This window comes from Lampris incognitus, chromosome 5 (assembly GCF_029633865.1).
Source record: "Lampris incognitus isolate fLamInc1 chromosome 5, fLamInc1.hap2, whole genome shotgun sequence".
Taxonomy (NCBI): Eukaryota; Metazoa; Chordata; class Actinopteri; order Lampriformes; family Lampridae; genus Lampris; species Lampris incognitus.
This window is the reverse complement of record NC_079215.1, coordinates 2220945-2247981: the sequence shown is the minus strand read 5'-3', so window position 1 is coordinate 2247981 and position 27037 is coordinate 2220945. Positions and strand designations below refer to the sequence as shown.

At 45.0% G+C, this 27037-nt stretch overlaps 1 protein-coding gene across 2 annotated transcripts in view; it reads right to left on the bottom strand.

Annotated features, from left to right (window-relative positions):
• The window catches only part of prkcaa (protein kinase C, alpha, a), a 412324-nt gene that overhangs the window by 100845 nt on the left and 284442 nt on the right, over window positions 1-27037 (bottom strand). The window lies entirely within an intron of this gene.

Genomic DNA, 27037 nt, shown 5'->3' with positions numbered 1-27037 from the left:
GGAAATGGCTGTGGTGAATACATATTTCAAGAAGAGGGAGGAACACAGGGTGATGTACAAGAGTGGAGGAAAGTGCACACAGGTGGACTATATCTTATGTAGAAGGCGCCATCTAAAAGGGATTGGAGACTGCAAGGTGGTGACAGGGGAGAATGTAGCTAGGCAGCATCGGATGGTGGTCTGTAGGATGACTTTGGAGACCAAGAAGAGGAAGCGAGTGAAGACACAGCCGAAGATCAAATGGTGGAAGTTGAAGAAGGAAGACTGTTGTGTGGAGTTCAGGCAGGAGTTAAGACAGGCACTGAGTGGTAGTGAAGAGTTGCCAGATGGCTGGACAACCACTGCAGAAATAGTGAGGGAGACAGCTAGGAAGGTACTTGGTGTGTCATCAGGACAGAGGAAGGAAGACAAGGAGACTTGGTGGTGGAATGAGGAAGTACAGCAAATTATACAGAGGAAAAGGTTGACAAAGAAGAAGTGGGATAGTCAGAGAGATGAAGAAAGTAGACAGGAGTACAAGGAGATGCAGCGTAAAGCAAAGAGAGAGGTGGCAAAGGCAAAGGAAAAGGCGTATGGTGAGTTGTATGACAGGTTAGACACTAAGGAAGGAGAAAAGGACTTGTACCGATTGGCTAGACAGAGGGACCAAGCTGCAAAGGATGTGCAGCAAGTTAGGGCGATCAAGGATAGAGATGGAAATGTGCTGACGAGCGAGGAGAGTGTGCTGAGAAGGTGGAAGGAATACTTTGAGGGGCTGATGAATGAAGAAAATGAGAGAGAGAGAAGGTTGGATGATGTAGGGATAGTGAATCAGGAAGTTCAGCGGATTAGCAAGGAGGAAGTGAGGGTAGCTATGAAGAGGATGAAGAGTGGAAAGGCAGTTGGTCCTGATGACATACCTGTGGAGGCATGGAGATGTTTAGGAGAGATGGCAGTGGAGTTTTTAACTAGATTGTTTAACACAATCTTGGAAAGTGAGAGGATGCCTGAGGAGTGGAGAAGAAGCATACTGGTACCGATTTTCAAGAACAAGGGCGATGTGCAGAACTGTAACAACTACAGAGGTATAAAGTTGATCAGCCACAGCATGAAGATTTGGGAAAGAGTAATAGAAGCTAGGTTAAGAGGAGAGGTGATGATCAGCAGCAGCAGTATGGTTTCATGCCATGAAAGAGCACCACAGATGTGATGTTTGCTTTGAGAATGTTGATGGAGAAGTATAGAGAAGGCCAGAAAGAGTTGCATTGTGTCTTTGTAGATTTAGAGAAAGCTTATGACAGAGTGCCGAGAGAGGAGGTGTGGTATTGTATGAGGAAGTCAGGAGTTGCAGAGAAGTAGGAGTGTAGGAGTGGTGCAGGATACGTATGAGGGAAGTGTGACAATGGTGAGGTGTGCGGTTGGAATGACAGATGGGTTGAAGGTGGAGGTGGGATTACATCAAGGATCGGCTCTGAGCCCTTTCTTGTTTGCAATGGTGATGGACAGGTTGACGGACAAGATCAGGCAGGAGTCTCCATGGACGATGATGTTCGCGGATGACATTGTGATCTGTAGCGAGAGTAGGGTGCAGGTGGAGGAGAGCCTGGAGAGGTGGAGGTATGCACTGGAGAGAAGAGGAATGAAAGTCAGTAGGAGCAAGACAGAATACCTATGCGTGAATGAGAGAGAGGACAGTGGAATGGTCAGGATGCAAGGAGTGGAGGTGACGAAGGCATACGAGTTTAAATACTTGGGGTCAACTGTCCAAAGTAACGGGGAGTGCAGAAGAGAGGTGAAAAAGAGAGTGCAGGCAGGGTGGAGTGGGTGGAGAAGAGTGTCAGGAGTGATTTGCGACAGAAGGGTACCAGCAAGAGTTAAAGGGAAAGTTTACAAGATGGTTGAGAGACCAGCTATGTTATATGGTTTGGAGACAGTGGCACTGATGAAAAGACAGGAGGAGGAGCTGGAGGTGGCAGAGATGAAGATGATAAGATTTTCACTGGGAGTGATGAAGAAGGACAGGATTAGGAACGAGTATATTAGAGGGACAGCTCAGGTTGGACGGTTTGGAGACAAAGCAAGAGAGACAAGATTGAGATGGTTTGGACATGTGTGGAGGAGAGATGCTGAGTATATTGGGAGAAGGATGCTGAATATGGAGCTGCCAGGGAAGAGGAGAAGAGGAAGGCCAAAGAGGAGGTTTATGGATGTGGTGAGGGAGGACATGCAGGTGGCTGGTGTGACAGAGGAAGATGCAGAGGACAGGAAGAGATGGAAACGGATGATCCGCTGTGGCGACCCCTAACGGGAGCAGCCGAAAGTAGTAGTAGTAGTAGCAGTAGTTGTGTTGTTGTTGTTTTACATGCTTTGGCAATATGTACACAAACGTATGTAATGCCAATAAAGCACATATTGAATTGAATTGAATTGACAGAGAGACAGACAGAGACAGAGAAACTGTGAAATATTGCCTGTACATGACGCATATAGTATCATGTACATAACTCATATAGTATCATGTACATAGTTCATATAGTATCATGTATATAATGCATATATTATCATGTACATAATGCATGTAGCATCATGTACATAACTCATATAGTATCATGTACATAACTCATATATTATCTACATGATTCATATAGTATCATGTACATAACTCATACATTATCATGTACATAATGCATATAGTATCATGTACATAACTCATATAGTATCGTGTACATAACTCATATTATCATGTACATAACTCATAGTATCATGTACATAACTCATATATTATCATGTACATTATTCATATAGTATCATGTACATAGTTCATATAGTATCATGTACATGATTCATATAGTATCATGTACATAACTCATATAGTATCATGTGCATGGAGTTCAGGTTTCTCCACATCATGTGTGCTCAGGCTTAATGGTAAGAGTGAATAGTCACTACCAACAACTTTTTAATGGTAGGAGTGACTAGTCACTACTAACAACATTTTATGGTAAGGGAGTGAATAGTCACTACTAACAACTTTTTAATAGTAAGAGAGTGAATAGTCACTACTAACAACTATTTAACGGTAAGAGATTGAATAGTCACTACTAACAACTTTTTAATGGTAGGAGTGACTAGTCACTACTAACAACATTTTATGGTAAGAGAGTGAATAGTCACTACTAACAACTTTTTAATAGTAAGAGAGTGAATAGTCACTACTAACAACTATTTAATGGTAAGAGAGTGAATAGTCACTACTAACAACTTTTTAATGGTAATAGTGAATAGTCATTACTAACAACACTTTAATGGTAAGAGTGAATAGTCACTACTAATAACTTTTTAATGTTATGGTGAACAGTCACTACTAACAACTTTTTAATGGTAAGAGAGTGAATAGTCACTACTAACAACACTGTAATGTAAGAGTGAATAGTCACTACTAACAACTTTTTAATCGTAAGAGTGAATAGTGACCGCTAACAACTTTTTAATAGTAAGAGTGAATAGTCACCGCTAACAACTTTTAAATGCTAAGAGTGAATAGTCACTACTAACAACATTTTAATGGTAAGGGAGTGAATAGTCACTACTAAACACTTTTTAATGGTAAGAGTGAATAGTGACTACCAACAACTTTTTAATGGTAAGAGTGAATAGTCACTACTAAGAACTGCTTAATGGTAAGAGAGAGAATAGTCACTACAAACATTTTTAATGGTAAGAGTGAATAGTCACTACTAACAACATTTTAATGGTAACGGTGAATAGTCACTACTAACAACACTATAATGATAAGAGTGAATAGTCACTACCAACAACTTTTTAATGGTGAGAGTGAATAGTTACTACTAACAACTTCTTACTGGTAAGAGTGAATAGTCACTACTAACAACATTTTAATGGTAAGAATGAAAAGTCAATACTAACAACATTTTAATGGTAATAGAGAATAGTTACTACTAACAACTTTTTAATGGTAGGAGTGACTAGTCACTATTAACAAAATTTTAATGGTAAGGGAGTGAATAGTCACTACTAACAACTTTTAAATGGTAAGAGTGAATAGTCACTACTAAAAACATTTTAATGGTAAGAATGAATAGTCACTACTAACAACATTTTAATGGTAATAGTGAATAGTTACTACTAACAACTTTTTAATGGTAGGATTGACTACTCACTACTAACAACCTTTTAATGGGAAGAGTGAATAGTTATTACTAACAACATTTTAATGGTAATAGTGACTAGTCACTACTAACAACTTTTTAATGGTAAGAGTGAATAGTCACTATTAACAACATTTTAATGGTAAGACTGATTAGTCACTATTAACAACATTTTAATGGTAGGAGTGACTAGTCACTTACTAACAACATTTTAATGGTGAGTGAATATTCACTACTAACAACTTTTTAATGGTAAGAGTGAATAGTCACTATTAACAACATTTTAATGGTAAGGGTGAATAGTTATTACTAACAACTTTTTAATGGTAAGAGTGAATAGTCACTATTAACAACATTTTAATGGTAAGAGTGAATAATCACTATTAACAACATTTTAATGGTAAGGGTGAATAGTTATTACTAACAACTTTTTAATGGTAAGAGTGAATAGTCACTATTAACAACATTTTAATGGTAAGAGTGAATAGTTATTACTAACAACATTTTAATGGTGAGTGAATATCCACTACTAACAACTTTTTAATGGTAAGAGTGAATAGTCACTATTAACAACATTTTAATGGTAAGACTGATTAGTCACTATTAACAACATTTTAATGGTAAGGGTGAATAGTTATTACTAACAACTTTTTAATGGTAAGAGTGAATAGTCACTATTAACAACATTTTAATGGTAAGAGTGAATAGTCACTATTAACATTTTAATGGTAAGGGTGAATAGTTATTACTAACAACTTTTTAATGGTAAGAGTGAATAGTCACTATTAACAACATTTTAATGGTAAGAGTGAATAATCACTATTAACAACATTTTAATGGTAAGGGTGAATAGTTATTACTAACAACTTTTTAATGGTAAGAGTGAATAGTCACTATTAACAACATTTTAATGGTAAGAGTGAATAGTTATTACTAACAACATTTTAATGGTGAGTGAATATCCACTACTAACAACTTTTTAATGGTAAGAGTGAATAGTCACTATTAACAACATTTTAATGGTAAGAGTGAATAGTCACTATTAACAACATTTTAATGGTAAGGGTGAATAGTTATTACTAACAACTTTTTAATGGTAAGAGTGAATAGTCACTATTAACAACATTTTAATGGTAAGGGTGAATAGTTATTACTACCAACTTTTTAATGGTAAGAGTGAATAGTCACTATTAACAACTTTTTAATGGTAAGAGTGAATAGTTATTACTAACAACATTTTAATGGTGAGTGAATATTCACTACTAACAACTTTTTAATGGTAAGAGTGAATAGTCACTACTAACAAAACTCAGTGTGTTTACATGCACAGTTAAGTGGAGCTAAGGTTACAGCTCGATCAGACCATGTAACTGGACTACTGTCGTTGTCCCAGTATAGAAGAACCGGGTGACAATCGATTTATTGATGGAAGTATGTCCGACCCCGGTACGGTAGGTGGCTCTTTGCCCTCTTCAGCTGGTTGCTATTGGATCTTCTTCTGGTTGACCTATTGCATCACATACCAAACAAGCGACAAACAATTTAGCCAGCTGCAGGCAGGTTCCACGTAGAGTAGTGGAAACATGGACCACTTTACAGCGCTGTACATATCATACGTGCTCCACACTTTATCATTATGTATTATGTTAGCTTAACGGTACCAGCAACTCAGCTGAGACGGAATTATTCAAACCCATGTCCACGCCATGCTGTATGGCTTGAGACAATGTCCACGCCATGCTGTAGGGTTCGGGACAATGTCCACGCCATGCTCTACGGCTCGGACAATGTCCACGCCATGCTCTACGGCTCGGACAATGTCCATGCCATGCTCTACGGCTCGGACAATGTCCATGCCATGCTCTACGGCTCGGACAATGTCCACGCCATGCTCTACGGCTCGGACAATGTCCATGCCATGCTCTACGGCTCGGACAATGTCCATGCCATGCTCTACGGCTCGGACAATCTCCATGCCATGCTCTACGGCTCGGGACAATGTCCATGCCATGCTCTACGGCTCGGGACAATGTCCACGCCATGCTCTGCGGCTCAGGCGTCCCGGCAGCTCCTCCAAGATGTCGGCGTGTGGCCATGTAAAACTGGACTGTGGCCACTTGTTTGCTTGTTTTTCTCTGCATCGTCGTAGTAGGCCTGTTTGAGGGGCTTCCACCGAACACGGATTTGCTCGGGGGTTCTTGTAAATCCTGCTTTGTCCGACTTTTCCACCACTTTCTTACACAGTTCACCATTCCGCGTCCTCTTTCCATCCATGTACTTGAGGATATTCAGCTCCTTCAGCTGACACAACATGAAGTTTGTCTCCTCGTCTGTCCAGAAGTGCGTGGTTCTCGCTCCAGCACTCGCCATGTTGATCCTGTTGATGTTACACTGTTCCACTTCCGGGTGAAAGACCGCCGTGGGAACTATGGATCATGTGCAGAACGCCTAGGCCACTTCGGGGCCGACTGAAGCGTAGACATGCCAGAGTAAATCCATCCCAAACCGCATCATCTAGGTGTGTTACTCCCACTTCCAGAAACTAGATTTAGTATGACTTCAGTGGGACTAACACGCTTACATGTGTTTTAAAAGTCCAGTTTTAGTCACACTAACACAATAAACCCACTTTCTAATGTCATGTAAATGTACTGAGTGTGTCTGTGTGCGACTTATAGTTTATTTTTCTTCATATTTTTACTCACTGTCTGTTTTTACAGACTGACAGCTGACAGTGAAGAGAGACAGACACTGTGAGCTGTGTCTGTCAATGTCATCCTGTCTCTCCACTGCTGGACAACTCCAGCCACTTCAGCTCTGTCATTTCTAGGGGTACACACACACACACACACACATATATATATATATATATATATATATATATATATGTGTGTGTGTGTGTTTGTGTGCATGCTGGTGTGTTTTGTGTGAGTGCAAGTATGCTTGTGTAATGCATTTGTATATGTAATGTGCAGTGCGTGTACATGTACATATGTATGTTATAGTCCATTTGTTAAGCTGTGAATGTGTGTGACTTGTGCCTGTCTGAAAAAAAGACTGCCTGTGTGTGTCTGTGGTTTTGCACATGTGTTGCTGTGGACATTTTTTCCCTGTTAGGCTTAACACCATATGACAGTTCTGGGCCAGGCTGCCAGCTATTCAAGGCTGCGTGCGCGCGCGCACACACACACACGCGCGCGCGCGCGCACACACACACACACACATACACACAAAACAAACCTCAACCACATGGGTGAACCTGCTCATCCTCCACATGGACAACGATGAAAAACAAGATGGCGGGGTACCACAGTGCACACCACCACCCTTAATGTCTGGAACTCTTGGGGGGGGCGTCACATTAACATTGGCATCCCTTTCGCAAATGACGCCCCTCTGAGGAACATCTGTGCAGTGCAGCAGATACAGTGTGCAGCAGACACTGTGTGGCAGATACAGTGTGCAGCAGACACTGTGTGGCAGATACAGTGTGCAGCAGACACGGTGTGGCAGATACAGTGTGCAGACACAGTGTGCAGCACAGTGTGCAGCAGATACAGTGTGCAGCACAGTGTGCAGCAGATACAGTGTGCAGCAGACACGGTGTGGCAGACACAGTGTGCAGCAGACACGGTGTGCAGCAGATACAGTGTGCAGCAGACACGGTGTGCAGCAGATACAGTGTGCAGCAGACACGGTGTGCAGCAGATACGGTGTGCAGCAGACACGGTGTGCAGCAGACACGGTGTGCAGCAGATACAGTGTGCAGCAGACACGGTGTGCAGCAGATACAGTGTGCAGCAGACACGGTGTGCAGCAGATACGGTGTGCAGCAGACACGGTGTGCAGCAGACACGGTGTGCAGCAGATACAGTGTGCAGCAGACACGGTGTGCAGCAGATACAGTGTGCAGCAGACACGGTGTGCAGCAGATACGGTGTGCAGCAGACACGGTGTGCAGCAGACACGGTGTGCAGCAGATACAGTGTGCAGCAGATACAGTGTGCAGCAGACACGGTGTGGCAGATACAGTGTGCAGCAGCACAGTGTGCAGCAGACACCGTGTGCAGCAGACAGTGTGCAGCAGACACAGTGTGCAGCAGACACCGTGTGGCAGATACAGTGTGCAGCAGCACAGTGTGCAGCAGACACAGTGTGCAGAAGATACAGTGTGCAGCAGACACGGTGTGGCAGATACAGTGTGCAGAAGATACAGTGTGCAGCAGACACGGTGTGGCAGATACAGTGTGCAGCAGATACAGTGTGCAGCAGACACAGTGTGCAGCAGACACGGTGTGCAGCAGACACAGTGTGCAGCAGACACGGTGTGGCAGATACAGTGTGCAGAAGATACAGTGTGCAGCAGACACAGTGTGCAGCAGACACGGTGTGCAGCAGACACGGTGTGGCAGATACAGTGTGCAGCAGCACAGTGTTTAGCAGACACGGTGTGCAGCAGACACAGTGTGCAGCAGACACGGTGTGCAGCAGATACAGTGTGCAGCAGACACGGTGTGCAGCAGATACGGTGTGCAGCAGACACGGTGTGCAGCAGACACGGTGTGCAGCAGATACAGTGTGCAGCAGCACAGTGTGCAGCAGATACAGTGTGCAGCAGACACGGTGTGCAGCAGACACAGTGTGCAGCAGACACGGTGTGGCAGATACAGTGTGCAGCAGCACAGTGTGCAGCAGACACAGTGTGCAGCAGACACGGTGTGCAGCAGACACGGTGTGCAGCAGACAGTGTGCAGCAGACACAGTGTGCAGCAGACACAGTGTGCAGCAGACACGGTGTGCAGCAGATACAGTGTGCAGCAGACACGGTGTGCAGCAGACACAGTTTGCAGCAGATACAGTGTGCAGCAGACACAGTGTGCAGCAGACACAGTGTGCAGCAGACACGGTGTGCAGCAGATACAGTGTGCAGCAGACACGGTGTGGCAGATACAGTGTGCAGCAGCACAGTGTGCAGCAGACACGGTGTGCAGCAGACACAGTGTGCAGCAGACACAGTGTGGCAGATACAGTGTGCAGCAGACACAGTGTGCAGCAGACACAGTGTGCAGCAGACACCGTGTGGCAGATACAGTGTGCAGCAGATACGGTGTGGCAGATACAGTGTGCAGAAGATACAGTGTGCAGCAGACACGGTGTGCAGCAGACACAGTGTGCAGCAGACACAGTGTGGCAGATACAGTGTGCAGCAGACACAGTGTGCAGCAGACACGGTGTGCAGCAGCACAGTGTGGCAGATACAGTGTGCAGCAGATACGGTGTGGCAGATACAGTGTGCAGAAGATACAGTGTGCAGCAGCACAGTGTGCAGCAGACACGGTGTGCAGCAGATACAGTGTGCAGCAGACACGGTGTGCAGCAGATACAGTGTGCAGCAGACACAGTGTGCAGCAGATACAGTGTGCAGCAGACACAGTGTGCAGCAGACACGGTGTGCAGCAGACACGGTGTGCAGCAGACACGGTGTGCAGCAGACACGGTGTGCAGCAGACACGGTGTGCAGCAGATACAGTGTGCAGCAGACACAGTGTGCAGCAGACACGGTGTGCAGCAGACACGGTGTGCAGCATACACAGTGTGCAGCAGACACGGTGTGCAGCAGACACAGTGTGCAGCAGACACAGTGTGGCAGATACAGTGTGCAGCAGACACGGTGTGCAGCAGATACAGTGTGCAGCATACACAGTGTGCAGCAGACACGGTGTGCAGCAGACACAGTGTGCAGCAGACACAGTGTGGCAGATACAGTGTGCAGCAGACACGGTGTGCAGCAGACACGGTGTGCAGCAGACACGGTGTGCAGCAGATACAGTGTGCAGCAGACACGGTGTGCAGCAGACACAGTGTGCAGCAGACACAGTGTGGCAGATACAGTGTGCAGCAGATACGGTGTGGCAGATACAGTGAGAAGCAGTTCTGTGTGTGCGTCTGCAGCGGATGCTTATGGGAAGTGAAGCAATTAATGAGCAGCCTCGTGTTGTCGGGACCATCATCCGGTGCATGACCATCAGCACCCCATCACAATGCCAGTGACACGGTGAAACCTGAAAGTGTACATCTGTAAAGGTGTATTGTGCTTACCATATCTGCCTTTTATCATTGACTTATTTTTTTCTTTTTAGAGTTTTCCCCTTTTCCTCCCCAATTGTATCCGGCCAATTACCCCACTTGTCCGAGCTGTCCCGGTCTCTGCTCCACCCCCTCTGCTGTTATCTCCTGACCAAGCTGGAGATAACAAGGGGATTCGAACTGGTGATCCCTGTGCTACCCAGATTCCCCCTTTCATTTTAACAGTACGAATTCAGAACAATTTAGTAACTTCCGGACAAACTAAAACCTGATGCTGGACCGTCATATAGATGTGTGAATTGAAATACTATTGGCCACGGCCAATAGTATCTGTAGGGACGCCTGACCAAGCCACTCATATCTATGGCTCTGTTAGCGAAGGGCGTTGGTAAACATCGGGACACAAAGAGCCATGGACATCAATAGCTCTGACAACGACTCCCAGAGGATAAACGCTGAGTCTCAGCACCAGCCAGTCAGACTAGCTTGGTCTAGTCAGAAAGGCACGAACTGAGGAAGCCTCTTGGATGAGAGGCGAAACGTCTTCACGGATAAATACCAAGTCCAGTTGCACTTGATTCAACTCCTTTGGAAAATAATAATAAACTTATATAGCGCTTTTCTACAGTCAAAGTGGCTTTACAATAAATGGGGTGAAACAAGACAACAGATAAACATAACACAACATACAGGGGTGGATGGGAAGGGGGTTCTACGAGAGGGAGAAGCTGCAGCTACACACGACGCCAGCAGTACTCTCTCATTTAAACACATACAAAAGATGGCCGTTTCGCTTCCAGTTTGGGAAGATGGCGGTGCGAATTCACATTTGTGGAGGCCTCACCCAGTGCCATCCGTCCATGAAGTGTCTTTGTCCACATCTGCGTCTAAGTTTTGTCTTCGTTTGATGGCTGGGAGAGCTGGTGCTAGATTGGCTGGGGCAGCTTGATCTGCTGTGTCCTATGGGCCCAGGGACCACGGCTCAGCCCGGAGCTACGTCCGAGGAGGTAACACCAAGGCCAGTCTGACAGGATGTGGAAGTGGGGCAGGCTAAGCTAACCGCTAGCCCACGCAGACCAGCACTTCCGATAACACCGAGGGTGGTCTGGTGGCAGTCTAGCCTAGCGTTGACTGTGTTTTGGTGTGCATCGCCTAGCGTTGACTGTATTTCGAAAGTGTCTGGCTGGGAGAGCTGGCGTTGGATCGGCTGGGGAAGCCTGAGACCACGGTCCCTGCCCGGAGCTGCGCCCAAAGAGGAAGCACCGAGGGCGGTCTGACAGGACGCAGAAGCGAGGCAGGCTAAGCTAACTGCTAGCCCATGCAGACTAGCGGTTCTGACAGTCATCCTGGCTGGCGTTCGCTCTCTTGGACAAGGATTTTTTGTTTAGTTTGGATATGTGTTAGTTTGGATGTGTGTGTTCTTTTGGTTCTTGGATGTGTGTTCTTGTCTTTGTGTTGCACTGCTGTGGGTTGGGGGACACGATGTTTTGTTTCATTTCATGTACACAAGTGCATGAAATTAAATGACAAACTGTTCCTGATAACTATCATTCTAAATTTTGCTATCATTGATATTATTAGTCCATATCTGCAGATATCACTGTGAACGGGCTCAGTGTGGCTTTTAACAAGATATGACGTGGTTTTCCAGTCCATGTGAGATAGTATTTACATGAAGTCGTGTTTTAAGTTCAATTTTGGCCTAGTCAAGTTATTCTGCCGGAGTGAAATGATCCTCTAATTTGTCGTAGAAGCCAAACTTATCTTCAGCCCACTGATTTACACAAACGATGCTGGCTGCATGATCCCTGTGGGGGGGAATTCATTCTCTGCTGTGACATATCAGACTATCATCTACATATCAGACTATTATCCACATATTAGACTATTATCTATATATCAGACTATTATCTACACATCAGACTATCATCTACATATCAGACTATCATCCACATATTAGACTATTATCTATATATCAGACTATTATCTACACATCAGACTATCATCTACATATCAGACTATTATCTACACATCAGACTATCATCCACATAACAGATTATCATCTTCATATTAGACTATCATCTACACATCAGACTATCATCTACATATCAGACTATTATCTACACATCAGACTATCATCTACATATCAGACTAAGATCTACATATTAGACTATTATCTACACATCAGACTATCATCCACATAACAGACTATCATCTACATATCAGACTAAGATCTACATATCAGACTATCATCCACATATCAGACTATCATCTACATATCAGACTATCATCCACATAACAGACTATCATCTTCATATTAGACTATCATCTACACATCAGACTATCATCTACATATCAGACTATTATCTACACATCAGACTATCATCTACATATCAGACTAAGATCTACATATCAGACTATCATCTACACATCAGACTATCATCTACATATCAGACTATTATCTACACATCAGACTATCATCTACATATCAGACTAAGATCTACATATTAGACTATTATCTACACATCAGACTATCATCCACATAACAGACTATCATCTACATATCAGACTAAGATCTACATATCAGATTATCATCTATATATCAGACTATCATCCACATATCAGACTATCATCTACATATCAGACTATCATCTACATATCAGACTATCATCTACACATCAGACTATCATCTTCATATCAGACGATCATCTACACATCAGACTATCATCTACATATCAGACTATCATCTACATAACAGACTATCCTCTACATTTCAGACTCATCTACATATCAGACTATCATCTACATATCAGACTATCATCCACATAACAGACTATCATCTACATAACAGACTATCATCCACATAACAGACTATCATCTACATATCAGACTATCATCTACATATTAGACTATCATGTTCATATCAGACTATCATCTACATATTAGACTATCATCTACATATTAATCATCTACACATTAGACTATCATCTACATATTAGACTATCATCTACATATCAGACTATCATCTTCATATCAGACGATCATCTACACATCAGACTATCATCTACATATTAGACTATCATCTACATAACAGACTATCATCTACATATCAGACTATCATATACACATCAGACTATCATCTACACATCAGACTATCATCTACATATCAGACTACCTGCTACATATCAGACTATCATCTACACATCAGACTATCGTCTACACATCAGACTATCATCTACATATCAGACTATCATCTACATATTAGACTACCTGCTACATATCAGACTATCATCTACAGACTGAAAATAAGCATCATGGACCCTGAAGCCAAACACTGTAGTGTCAGTATAGCACAGCGCTGTACAGTAAAGGAGAGTACGGGGGAAGAAATATTTTTCTTCTCTCTGATGTCCCGAGTAGTTTGCAGTGAAAGGAGGCTGCCGTGAGGAAAGTCTCGATGGCGGCCATCTTGTTTGCATGTTCTCACTTGCATGTGAATGCCCTGTTCGCCAGTTTCCCGCTCTTTCTCATTCCTTCTCTCCTTTCTGTCTCACCTATGCTCACAATTCGTACAACTACAACTGAAGTCATCTTGTGAGTGACAGAGAGACAGACAGCTAGCTAGATACTAGATCGATCGATTGATAGATCGACAGATATAGATAGATAGATAGATAGATAGATAATATAGATAGACAGATGGATAGATAAATAGAGGGATGGATGATGGATGGATGGATGTGTAGCTTGACAGATAGATATAGATATATATTCCACATTGTCCAACAAGAGGTAAACTGTGGCCAGACTTTGCAAATTAAGTTCACCTTCATACAGACCTGCGTATACGCATGCATATACATATATCATGATACATATCGTCACCTTCTTAAAACAATGGCCTAAGTCATATTTTCAAGTTTTTCAAAAAACAATAAACTGAAACAAATACAGAATATATGATATTTCTTAATCATTTCACACAAAAAGGTTATGTCAATATATGACTATTGACATACAAATAACGCTGTATATTTTCGTAACCTTTTTGTGTGAAATGATTAAGAAATATCATATATTCTATATTTGTTTCAGTTTATTCTGTTTTTTGAAAAACTTGAAAATATGACTTAATTATTATAGAAGGTGATGATATATACACATGCATATACATATATCATGATACGTTTTTTCTACGTCGCTTGTCGTCTCTCCACTCATGTGCTCCTGGCGTGTTCTTGACCTGAACGACACACATCCAACCATCCAGAACAGTGTTTCCCAACCGGGGGTGCGCGTACCCCTAGTGGTACATGTGTGGTCCCCAGGGGGTAAGTGAAAAGATTTTAAAGATGAGAGAAAAATTTTTTTTTAAAAATGTACAGGAAAACTGTAACCAAATAATGAATAATGTACAATCTGTAATAATGTAACCAAAATTGGGACAATTAAAATTAAGTAATAATTTGCTGGCTATATTATTATTGGCTATACTTTTTCGTAATGCGTGGCAGTTTCCCACCGGACCTTGTCAGTTGTCACTCCGCTCACGAGCGCATACTGGCGAGCTGTTTTTCTTGCTAGCTAGCAAAATATCAAGCCTCTTTCAGAGTTTTCTGTTAACGTTATGGATAAATGGCTGAGTCGAGCAGGTTCATCCAGCAACAACAGCACAGCGGACACTGCTGAATCGGGAGAACCCATTCAGAAGAAAAAGGAAACACATCGTCAGTTTGGTGAACAATATGTGCTCTCTGGATTTACTGCCACAACTACAGAGCCACCGCAGCCAATGTGTTTCCTCTGTGGAAACGTGCTTTCCAATAAAAGCATGAAACTGTCCCATTTACATCGCCACCTCAGTACTACGCATCGCTCCTGTGTGGGTAAACCCACGGAGTTCTTCCATAAAAAGCTGGCTGAATTTAAGAGCAGCCAAGAAAAACTAAAGAAAGCGACATCTGTCTCAACCAAGGCCTTGGAGGCATCATATGCTGTGTCGCTACTCGTGGCTAAATCAAAAAAGCCATTTACCATAGCTGCAGAGCTCATCTTGCCTGCTGCTGTCATTCTCGCAGAAACAATGATTGATAAGAAAGCAGCTGATGTCCTGACCAAAGTGCCGTTGTCAAATCATCCTGTGTGCCATTGGCTTGACGACATGGGAATCGGTATTACTGACCAAGTGGTGGGGAAACTGAAAGAGTCGGGTACGTTTGCTTTGCAGTTGGATGAATCAATGAATGTCAATGGGGAAGCGCAACTGATTGTGTTTGTGCGTTACAAAGACACTTTGGAGATGAACAAGCACATTCTGTTTTGCTAGAAACTCATGGGGAGAACTACCAGACAGCACATTTTTAACGTTATTGACCATTTGTTCTCTCAACACAAGCTGGATTGGAAGTCCTGCTCTCATATGTGCACAGGCGGCGTTGCAGCAGAGTGAATGGTTAATGGCCCACATTAAAAAAGATAAACCCTGATGTTACATGGATGCACTGCATGATTCACCGAGAAGCATCAGCTAGCAAGAGAATGATCCAAAGTTACACCATGCTTTGAATGATGTCATAAAAGTGATCAACTTCATACAGTCCAGGCCTTTGAATCATAGACTGTTTCAGTCACTTTGTCATGACGGTGGGTCAGAACATGAACAGCTACTGCGTCACATCGATGTCCGGTGGTTATCCTGAGGGAAGACGTTACAGCGGCTGTTCAAGCTACGCAATGAAGTGAGGGAATTTCTGTTGGAGCACACGCACCCCCTTGTGGCTATGTTCGATGATACTGACTGGGTATCTCGGCCGGGATACCTCTCTGATATTTTCAGCAAACTCAACCAGCTGAAGCTCTCTTCAAGGTAAAGACACACATGTTCTTAGCTTGTATAACAAAGTATGTGGATTCATGGAGAATATCAAGCTCTGGCAGAGCAAATGTGAAGATGGGGACACAAGTTGTTTCCTGCAGCTGGACACAAACATTGCCACTGGTGAATGTGACAGAGCTACAATTGTCAAAATAGTACACACACATTTATCCAAGCTCAAGAATGACTTCAACTCCTACTTCCCTGATGTTGTCAACAAGTCTTCCAAACTGGACTGGGTGCGTAATCCATTTGTGATGGACATTAACAGCGGCATTCCCGACAAACTGCAAGAAAACCTCATAGACGTGTCCTCAGATAGGAGCCTGAAGATGAGGCACTCAAGCACACCACTGATACAGTTCTGGTGTGTTGTGCAAAAGGAGCATCCTGACTTGGGGCAACATGCCCTGAATGAACTGTTGCCCTTGGATCCACACACCTGCGTGAGGTGACGTTCTCCACCATGACCCACATCAGAACTAAACACAGGAACAAGCTCAAAGTGGAGAATAACCTGGTCACAGCTGTTGCAACAATCTCCCCCAGACCCACAAAGCCGATGAGTGACAAACAGGCTCAAGTGTCCCATCAAGTGTCACATTAATTGCTGAGTTTGAGCCTTACTTTTTTTTTAAAGTCTATAAAAGACAGCTATTATGAGTAATATAATTAGTTATGATTGAATATGATTAAAGTGTCACATTAATGGGGGAGATTGAATCTTTTTTTCGTAAAAAGGTATAATTAAATTAATGATATATTGCCCTGTGATGGTCTGGTGGCCTGTCCAGGGTGTCTCCCTGCCTGCCGCCTAATGACTGCTGGGATAGGCTCCGGCATCCCTGCGACCCTGAGAGCAGGATAAGCGGTTCGGATAATGGATGGATGGATGGATGGATGGATGGATGGCTGGATATATAGATTAAATAAAATACTGTATATGTATATATAAATTAATGATATATCCTGGTGATCACCACACTTGATTGCGCAGTAGGGGGTACTTTAGGTTGGCTTGAAATGCTTTGGGGGTACAGTACTCAAAAAAGGTTGGGAACCACTGATCCAGAAGACGACAGGTTCAGCCTTCTAGCACGACACAGTCACTTCTTTAGCCAACTGTCACCGTCAGCAGCTGCCAATGATGATAGTATACTGACCGCCAATGCTGAACATCTTTATTAGAATGGTATACTGACACCCTCCCGCCAATGCTGAATGTCTTTATTATAATGGTATACTGAAACCATCTCTGCTGTCTCTGCTGTGGAACACAGCAGTCTCCTATTCAAACTCCCAGTTTGGATGGGATGGAGCTAAACGAATGGATAAATAAGTAAATTCAACTGTGAGCAGTATCACAGTGACATCGTAAAACCCTGACAGATGTTTAAGCCCACAGAGAGACGATGAGAGAGGAGGACTCCTGTGCTTCCTCGTGCCACAATGCGGTGGGGACCAACTAGGGCGGAGAGGGAAATGGCCCGTGTAAAATAGCTAAATATCCCCCAACGCTCTTCTCAAACTGCCATTAGGCCGAGCCACTCTTGTTCTGATCCCCAACCGGGTCTGTCTCATTTTGCTTTCTTATCTCTCTTCCTCCCTCTCTCTCTCTCTCTCTCTCTCTCTCTCTCTCTCTCTCTCTCACTCTCTCTCTCTCTCTCTCCCTCTCTCTCTCAGCAGCCAGTGACGTGTGAATTCACATTAGTGAGTGCATTACACCCAAACAGGAGTTACCAATGACTGGCTATCTGGGTCAGAGTAAACACACAGAGAACGCCGAGTGTATTTATGCATGTGTACCATCTGTGTGAGCGCTTCAGAGCCTGTATGTGCAGAGCTACGGTGTATGTATGTATGTACACATGTGATTGTGCACATATGTGGCTGGGTGAATATGATCTGAGTGTGTGTGTGGGTGTGTGCACACATGCATGTGTTTGTGTGGTGCAGTGGCAAGCCCCATCAGGGATGGAGGCCGCATTACTGTGTCGTGACAAGCAGGGGCTATGTCCGTACAAGGTATAGTTAAAACTATTAGGCATCAGGGATCAGGAACAATTGATTTGTCATTTCCTCTTATGTATTAGTACGTACACAAACGAAATTCCGTTTGCCCCAGCCCACAGCAGTGCAACACAAAAAGACAAAACATCCAAAAACCTCCAAAAACAACACCACCAAAAATGTACAAAAACAGCGAGAACAAAGCAAAAACAGCCAAACAACACAGTCCACCCAATGCAACACAGTCCAGAGAACGAACGCCAGCTGGTCTGCATGGACTAGCAGTTAGCTTAGCCTGCCCCAATTCCGCGTCCCGTCAAACCGTCCTTGGTGTTTCCTCTTCAGGTGTAGCTCCAGGCAGGGCCGTGGTCCTTGGGCCCACAGGACGCAGCAGACCAGGCTCCCCAAGCCGATCCAACACCAGCTCTCCCTGCCAGACACCTTCGACATGCCTCCCCCGCACTCCACATGATGACCGAAATGCATACCAGGACAAAAACACTGCACAGTCGACGCAAGGCGAGGCCGCCGCCAGACCGCCTTGCGGAAAAAAAGGCGGGGGAAAAAAGAAAAGAAAAGAAGAAGAACGGATACAGTAGTGTCTTTGCACCTTTGCTGTGTGGCCCCCTGGATGTGTTTTGAGCATAAATAAAGAGCTAAGGCTGACTGAAAATGGAGGCTGACCAAAAAAGGAAGAACAAAATCTTCTCCTTGTGTTACAGTCACTTCCACTTGAATGAGTCAACCAGGAGTAACAGATGTAGTACATGGTGCATACTGCATTCTATGTACTGTACACTATGCTGAATAGTAGCATGCAGTATAAACTACATGCTTTAAGGATGTAGAGTGTATTAATTTGTATACCACACGTGTCATGCAGAGCCAGATATTAAATGCACTAGTTAGGCAAGTAGAATCAAGAGTGACTCACCTGGTTACTGAGGTTCATCTGTGTATAATTTATCTTTCTACTCATACATGTCTGTGTATTTTTAGCTGCCAGAGAGAGAAGCACATGATAAGCACATGGGTTCTGTTTCCAGTGTGGGAAGATGGCTGCACAAATTCATGTTTGCAGTGGCCTCACCCAGTGCCAGTGTGGGAAGATGGCAGCGCGAATTCACATTTGTGGCGGCCTCAACCAGTACCGTCCATGCAGTGTCTCATTCCACATCTAAGTTTTATCTTCGTTTGATGGCTGGCGCTGGATCGGCTGGGAGAGCGGGGCAGGCTAAGCTAACTGCTAGCTCATGCAGACCAGCAGTTCCGCTAACACTGAGTGCGGTCTGGCGGCGGCCTCACCTGGTGTTGACTGTGGTGTTTTTGATGTCGTCATGAGGAGTGCGGTGAGGGGTGTCAAGGGTGTCTGGCTGGGAGGGCTGGCACTGGATTGGCTGTGAGAGCGGGGCAGGCTAAGCTAACTGCTAGCCGACGCAGACCGGCAGTTCCCATAACATCGAGAGCGATCTTCTGGTCAAAGTTGTCTGGCTGGGAGAGTTGGTGCTGGATCGGCTGTGAGAGCTTGGTCTGATTCGTTTGGTGGGCCGGGGACCACAGCCCCTGCTTGGAGCTGCGCCCAAGGAGGAAACGCAGAGGGCGGTTTGAGAGGACGCGGAAGTGGGGCAGGCTAAGCTAACTGCTAGCCCATGCACACCGGCCGTTCCGATAGTCATCCTGGCTGGTGTTCGTTCCCTTGGACAGTGATTTTTTTTTGTTTAGTTTGGGTATGTGTGTTAGTTTGGGTATGTGTGTTAGTTTGGATATATGTGTTAGTTTGGATATATGTGTTAGTTTGGGTATGTGTGTTAGTTTGGGTATGTGTGTTAGTTTGGGTATGTGTGTTTGTTTGGATATATGTGTTAGTTTGGGTATGTGTGTTAGTTTGGGTATGTGTGTTAGTTTGGGTATGTGTGTTAGTTTGGGTATGTGTGTTAGTTTGGGTATGTGTGTTAGTTTGGGTATGTGTGTTAGTTTGGATATGTGTGTTAGTTTGGGTGTGTGTGTTCTTGTAGTTTTTGGATGTGTTGTTGTCTTTGTGTTGTACTGCTGTGGGCTGGGGGAAACATACAAGTACATGAAGTGAAACGGCAAATCAAGTGTTCTGATCCCTGACATCACTACAGACCATGCCTGAGTAACAGCTGCTAAACTGTTGAATTGTTTGAAGCCTCTGGAGGGGAATGTGCAAAAGACAACAATCCATAATCCACCATAAAGTTCCTTTTAAAGCGTCTGTACTTCAGACTTCCTGCGTGTGTGTGTGTGTGTGTGTGTGTGTGTGTGTGGTACTGACACACAGTATGGTGGAATGAGTAGCTGTTCTAACCTCCCGCTGTGCATCCCTGGTTGATGCATTAGCATCAGTCTGATGCTGAATGAGCCCAGCATGCCGGCCCTGTCTCATGGATGTGAGTTAACCTCTGAGTCAGTCAGAGAGGGATTTTAGCAGGAATCAATAACCCAGCTCACCACCGTACGGAAAATAAAACACAAAAACTTCTATGGGGATAGAAACCCCCCCCCCCTAAATTTGTACATCAGAATTGCCCAGAATAGTAGTCCGTGGTGGTGTAGCGGTCTAAGCATCGGCTTTGTGTCGATGCAGTTGCCCACTGGGGACTGGGGTTCGCGCCCCGGTCTCGTCAGATCCGACTATGGCCGGACTCGATGAAGCAGCGATAATTGGCAACGCTGTCTTCGGGGGAGGGGGGCGGAGTCGGCTTGTGTTCATCACATGAATGCGTCTCTGTGTGTGTCGGAAAAAACAGTGGTTCGGCCTGGAGTCGCCTTGTCACGAAAGTGGGGAGGCGGTCTCCTTTGAGACTGCCGGCCGGAGAGATGCAGTTGGCGAACGCACGCAGTACGAGGGTGGGTGTTTGAATTAAAATAGGGATCGATTGGCCACTAATTTGGGAGAAAAAAGGGAAAAATCAGAAATAAATTTATAAAAGAAAAAAGAATTGCCCAGAATAAAATGGGAGGAGTAAAAAAAACGTTGGGACTATTTCAACATCCAAGAGTGAAAATGTGGTACGTTTCCACATATGCCAATTTATTAGTTTTTCTGATCATTACATGTATGGGGAAATGTTAGGACAGATGAGGGATGATACAATGTACATCAAGACAGTCAATGAACCTTCTTCTGGTGTGCGAAGATGGTTGCGCGAATTCACGTTTGCAGCAGCCTCACCCAGTAACGGTGTGGGAGGATGGTGGCGCGAATTCCCATTTGCAGCGGCCTCCCCCTGTACCGTCCATGCAGTGTCTTTGTCCACATCTGTGTCTAAGTGTGTCTTCATTTGATGGCTGGGAGAGCTGGTGCTGGATTGGCTGGGAGAGCGGGGCAGGCTACGCTAACTGCTAGCCCATGCAGACCGGCAGTTCCAATAGTGTGTGTTAGTTTGGGTATGTGTGTTCTTGTAGTTTTTGGATGTATTCTTGTCTTTGTGTTGTACTGCTGTGGGCTGGGGGAATGTGTTGTCGTCTTTGTGTTGTACTGCTGTGGGCGGGGAGAATGTGTTGTTGTCTTTGTGTTGTACTGCTGTGGGCTGGGGGAATGTGTTGTTGTTTTTGTGTTGTACTGCTGTAGGGAGAATGTGTTGTTGTCTTTGTGTTGTACTGCTGTGGGCTGGGGGAATGTGTTGTTGTCTTTGTGTTGTACTGCTGTGGGCGGGGAGAATGTGCTGTTGTCTTTGTGTTGTACTGCTGTAGGGAGAATGTGTTGTTGTCTTTGTGCTGTACTGCTGTGGGCTGGGGGAGTGTGTTGTTGTCTTTGTGCTGTACTGCTGTGGGCGGGGAGAATGTGTTGTTGTCTTTGTGTTGTACTGCTGTAGGTAGAATGTGTTGTTGTCTTTGTGTTGTACTGCTGTAGGGAGAATGTGTTGTTGTCTTTGTGTTGTACTGCTGTAGGGAGAATGTGTTGTTGTCTTTGTGTTGTACTGCTGGGGGAATGTGTTGTTGTCTTTGTGTTGTACTGCTGTGGGCTGGGGGAATGTGTTGTCGTCTTTGTGTTGTACTGCTGTGGGCTGGGGGAATGTGTTGTTGTCTTTGTATTGTACTGCTGTGGGCTGGGGGAATGCGTTGTTGTCTTTGTATTGTACTGCTGTGGGCTGGGGGAATGTGTTGTTGTCTTTGTGTTGTACTGCTGTGGGCTGGGGGAATGTGTTGTTGTCTTTGTGTTGTACTGCTGTAGGGAGAATGTGTTGTTGTCTTTGTGTTGTACTGCTGTGGGCTGGGGGAATGTGTTGTTGTCTTTGTGTTGTACTGCTGTGGGCGGGGAGAATGTGCTGTTGTCTTTGTGTTGTACTGCTGTAGGGAGAATATGTTGTTGTCTTTGTGTTGTACTGCTGTGGGCTGGGGGAATGTGTTGTTGTCTTTGTGCGGTACTGCTGTGGGCTGGGGGAATGTGTTGTTGTCTTTGTGTTGTACTGCTGTGGGCTGGGGGAATGTGTTGTTGTCTTTGTGCTGTACTGCTGTGGGCTGGGGGAATGTGTTGTTGTCTTTGTGTTGTACTGCTGTGGGCGGGGAGAATGTGTTGTTGTCTTTGTGTTGTACTGCTGTAGGGAGAATGTGTTGTTGTCTTTGTGTTGTACTGCTGTGGGCTGGGGGAATGTGTTGTTGTCTTTGTGTTGTACTGCTGGGGGAATGTGTTGTTGTCTTTGTGTTGTACTGCTGGGGGAATGTGTTGTTGTCTTTGTGTTGTACTGCTGGGGGAATGTGTTGTTGTCTTTGTGCTGTACTGCTGTGGGCTGGGGGAATGTGTTGTTGTCTTTGGGTTGTACTTCTGTGGGCTGGGGGAACGTTTTGTTGTCTTTGTGTTGTACTGCTGTGGGCTGGGGGAATGTGTTGTTGTCTTTGTGTTGTACTGCTGTGGGCTGGGGGAATGTGTTGTTGTCTTTGTGTTGTACTGCTGGGGGAATGTGTTGTTGTCTTTGTGTTGTACTGCTGTGGGCTGGGGGAATGTGTTGTTGTCTTTGTGTTGTACTGCTGTGGGCGGGGAGAATGTGTTGTTGTCTTTGTGTTGTACTGCTGTAGGGAGAATGTGTTGTTGTCTTTGTGTTGTACTGCTGTGGGCTGGGGGAATGTGTTGTTGTCTTTGTGTTGTACTGCTGTGGGCTGGGGGAACGTGTTGTTGTCTTTGTGTTGTACTGCTGTGGGCTGGGGGAATGTGTTGTTGTGTTTGTGTTGTACTGCTGTGGGCGGGGAGAATGTGTTGTTGTCTTTGTGTTGTACTGCTGTAGGGAGAATGTGTTGTTGTCTTTGTGTTGTACTGCTGTGGGCTGGGGGAATGTGTTGTTGTCTTTGTGTTGTACTGCTGTGGGCTGGGGGAATGTGTTGTTGTCTTTGTGTTGTACTGCTGTGGGCGGGGAGAATGTGTTGTTGTCTTTGTGTTGTACTGCTGTGGGCTGGGGGAATGTGTTGTTGTCTTTGTGTTGTACTGCTGTGGGCTGGGGGAATGTGTTGTTGTGTTTGTGTTGTACTGCTGTGGGCTGGGGGAATGTGTTGTTGTGTTTGTGTTGTACTGCTGTGGGCGGGGAGAATGTGTTGTTGTCTTTGTGTTGTACTGCTGTGGGCTGGAAGAAACGGCATTTTGTTTCATTTCATGTAGGCAAGTGCATGAAGTGAGACGACAAATAAAGTGTTGCTGATTCCTGAATGGAAAGGATAGACTCCAAATCAGCACAGAGCAGCGAAGGAACAACTTCTAAACCTGCAGAAAGTGTTGTTTTTAGACCAGCCTTTTCTCTTCTTTTTTTGACAAACTAGCACTACTAAACAAGTAACTGACCTGTCAACCACAAAACTTCACAATGATTTAAGCAAGTTTTAAAAATGTGTTTGACACAGTGAGAAAGTGAAAAGTGCATTAATGTAAAATTGAGCTACAGTAGCTGTCAAAACAAACAGTTTTAAACCTGCATTAGCACCAGCTACGCTAGCGGCTACGCTAGCAGGCAGCAAACCCAGCCTAGGCGACAAGGATCTATCAACTGCCGATCTGTTACAAGAGATTTTCACAGTGATAAATGTGTGTATTTAGAATCAGTCATGTAGGTTTGCATTACATAGAATGTGACTCCGGTTTGGTGGCTCTCTCAGTGTTCTTAACATAGAATAACAACACTACAACACAACTATCTTCACATATACACAAAGATTGACTTCATTTCATCCATCCATTATCCAAGCCGCTTATCCGAATTCGGGTGGCGGGGATGCTGGAGCCTATCCCAGCAGTCACTGGGCGGCAGGCGGGGAGATACCCTGGACAGGCCGCCAGGCTATCACAGGGCAGTACTGACTTATACAGGTGCTATAAGAGGTGATAAGGTGCAGAGAATATCCAGAATATCCAGAAAAGAAAGAATGCTTACTATCAGACCAAAAGACAATATCTTTTGGTCTGATAGTAAGCACTATCATCCCTGCCAAACTAACCACCAAACTCCTCTCCCTTGGCCTCAACCCCTCCCTCTGTAACTGGACCCTGGACTTCCTGACCAACAGACCTCAGTCTGTTAGGTTAGGTGACCACACCTCCTCCACCCTGACCCTCAGCACAGGTGCCCCTCAAGGCTGTGTTCTGAGCCCCCTCCTTTTCTCCCTCCTTACCCATGACTGCCTGCCAACTCACCCTTCAAAAGTTATAGTTAAATTTGCAGATGACACCACAGTCATTGGCTGTATCACCAACAATGACGAGATGGCCTACAGGGACGAGATTCAGCACCTCACATCATGGTGTACAACCAACAATCTTGTCCTCAATGTGCAGAAGATGAAGGAGCTGATTGTGGACTTCAGGAGGTCTAGAAGCTGCAGCCACTCCCCCATACACATCAATGGGGTGGAAGTGGAGCGTGTTTCCAGCTTTAAATTCCTTGGAGTCCACATCAGCGAGGACCTTTCGTGGACATTAAACACCCAGACCCTTGTGAAAAAGGCCCAACAATGCCTGCATTTCCTGAGGAGGCTGAGGAGCGCCCATCTACCCCCCAAAATTCTCACCAACTTCTACCACTGCACCATAGAGAGCATCCTGACCATCTGCATCTCAGTGTGGTACAGCAACTGCACCTCAGTAGACCAGAAAGCTCTGCAGCGGGTCGTCAAGGCGGCTCAGCGTATCACCGGTACCATGCTCCCAGCGATTAAAGACATTTATCACAAACGCTGCCTTCGAAGGGGTCTGAGCATCAGCACAGATCCCACCCACCCCAACTATGGACTGTTCTCCCCCCTGCGCTCTGGGAGGCGCTACAGGAGCCTCAGAGCCCGCACTACCAGGCTCAAAAACAGCTTCTTTCCACAAGCTGTTGCCCACCTGAACCTTGCTATCCACTGCCACTGAATGTCTGTAGATATTTTTAAATATTTTGTACTCTTGCTCTTTTTTAACTTATTTCTAGCTTTTGGTCTTCATGTGTGTATATCTTATACTGTGTTTGCTGTGTTTGTGTGTGTCTGTCTTGCACTGTTTGGTGAAGCCACAACCCTCATTTCATTTTTAACATGTGCCTGCACATTGTTTTTAATGACAATAAATTGAATTGAATTGTCCTCTGCTCTGGGTTAGGTTTACGATAGGGTGTAAATTACACTGAGGACGAGGGGGACATGCCCCCCCCCTTTCAAAATCCATTTGTGCTCCCCATTCAAAACTTTTTTCTTATTATTTTTTTCCATCCACCCATTATCCAAACCGCTTATCCTGCTCTCAGGGTGGCGGGGATGCTGGAGCCTATCCCAGCAGTCATTGGGCAGCAGGCGGGGAGACACCCTGGACAGGCTGCCAAGCTGTCACAGCACCCACACACACTAGGTTTATGTTTATTATGAAGTTACTGCAGACACTACTCATTGTAATAAGATAGTAAAGTATTCTATTTTAACCAAAACAATGGTGCTGAATGCACTGCTGTCGGGCCAGCCATCAGATTCTTGCTGAGAATGTGAACTGAGTGGCTGACAGCAAAACCCCGATATGCTCCAAAAAAAAAATAAATGCCACGGATGAGTGGTGGAGACGGACAGTCTGCCACGTTCCACGTGTTCCACGCATGTGCACTTGAAAAAAAAAAGTTTTCTTTTGGATTTTCCCCCCTTTTACTCCCCAATTGTACTTGGCCCCCACTCTTCCGAGCCGTCCCGGCCACCGCTCCACCCCCTCTGCCGAGCCGGGGAGGGCTGCAAACTACCACATCACCAGCTGCTTCTTTTCACCTGACATTGAGGAGTTTCACCAGGGGGACATAGTGTGTGGGAGGATCACGCTATTCCCCCCAGTCCCCCCCCCCGAACAGGTGCCCTGACTCACCAGAGGAGGCGCTACTGCAGCGACCAGGACACATACCCACATCCGGCTTCCCACCTGCAGACATGGCCAACTGTGTCCACAGGGACGCACAACAAATCCGGAGGTAACACAGGGATTCAAACTGACAATCCCTGTGCTGGCAGGGAACAGAACAGACCACCAACACTTGAAAAATGTCTCACTGAATGAGCGATTGCAGTTCATAAGAATGAAACGCTGACAGCAGCAGTCAACCTTCGGACAAGGGATGAAAAGAAGGAAACACAAGTCGGGTGATAGAGGCTAGCCAGTAATTTAGCCCAGGATGATCATATTTTCTGTCTAGACCTGTCGATGCTAGGCTAACATTGACTGAGCCAGCACTGACATACTCTCGCTAGGTTAACGTCGTTATTATTACTAGCATTAGCTGATGAGCGAAAGTCACCCCAAGACCCCCCCCCCCATTTTATTGTGCCCTCCAACTTCTCAACCCAAAGTTAAGCCCTTGGGTTTATGTATGGATGAGTTAATGGACAATATTAAGGAGCCCATCTGACTGGGCTGCATACGTCATTGTGTGTGCGTGTAGTTGTACATGTGTGTTTGTGTCTG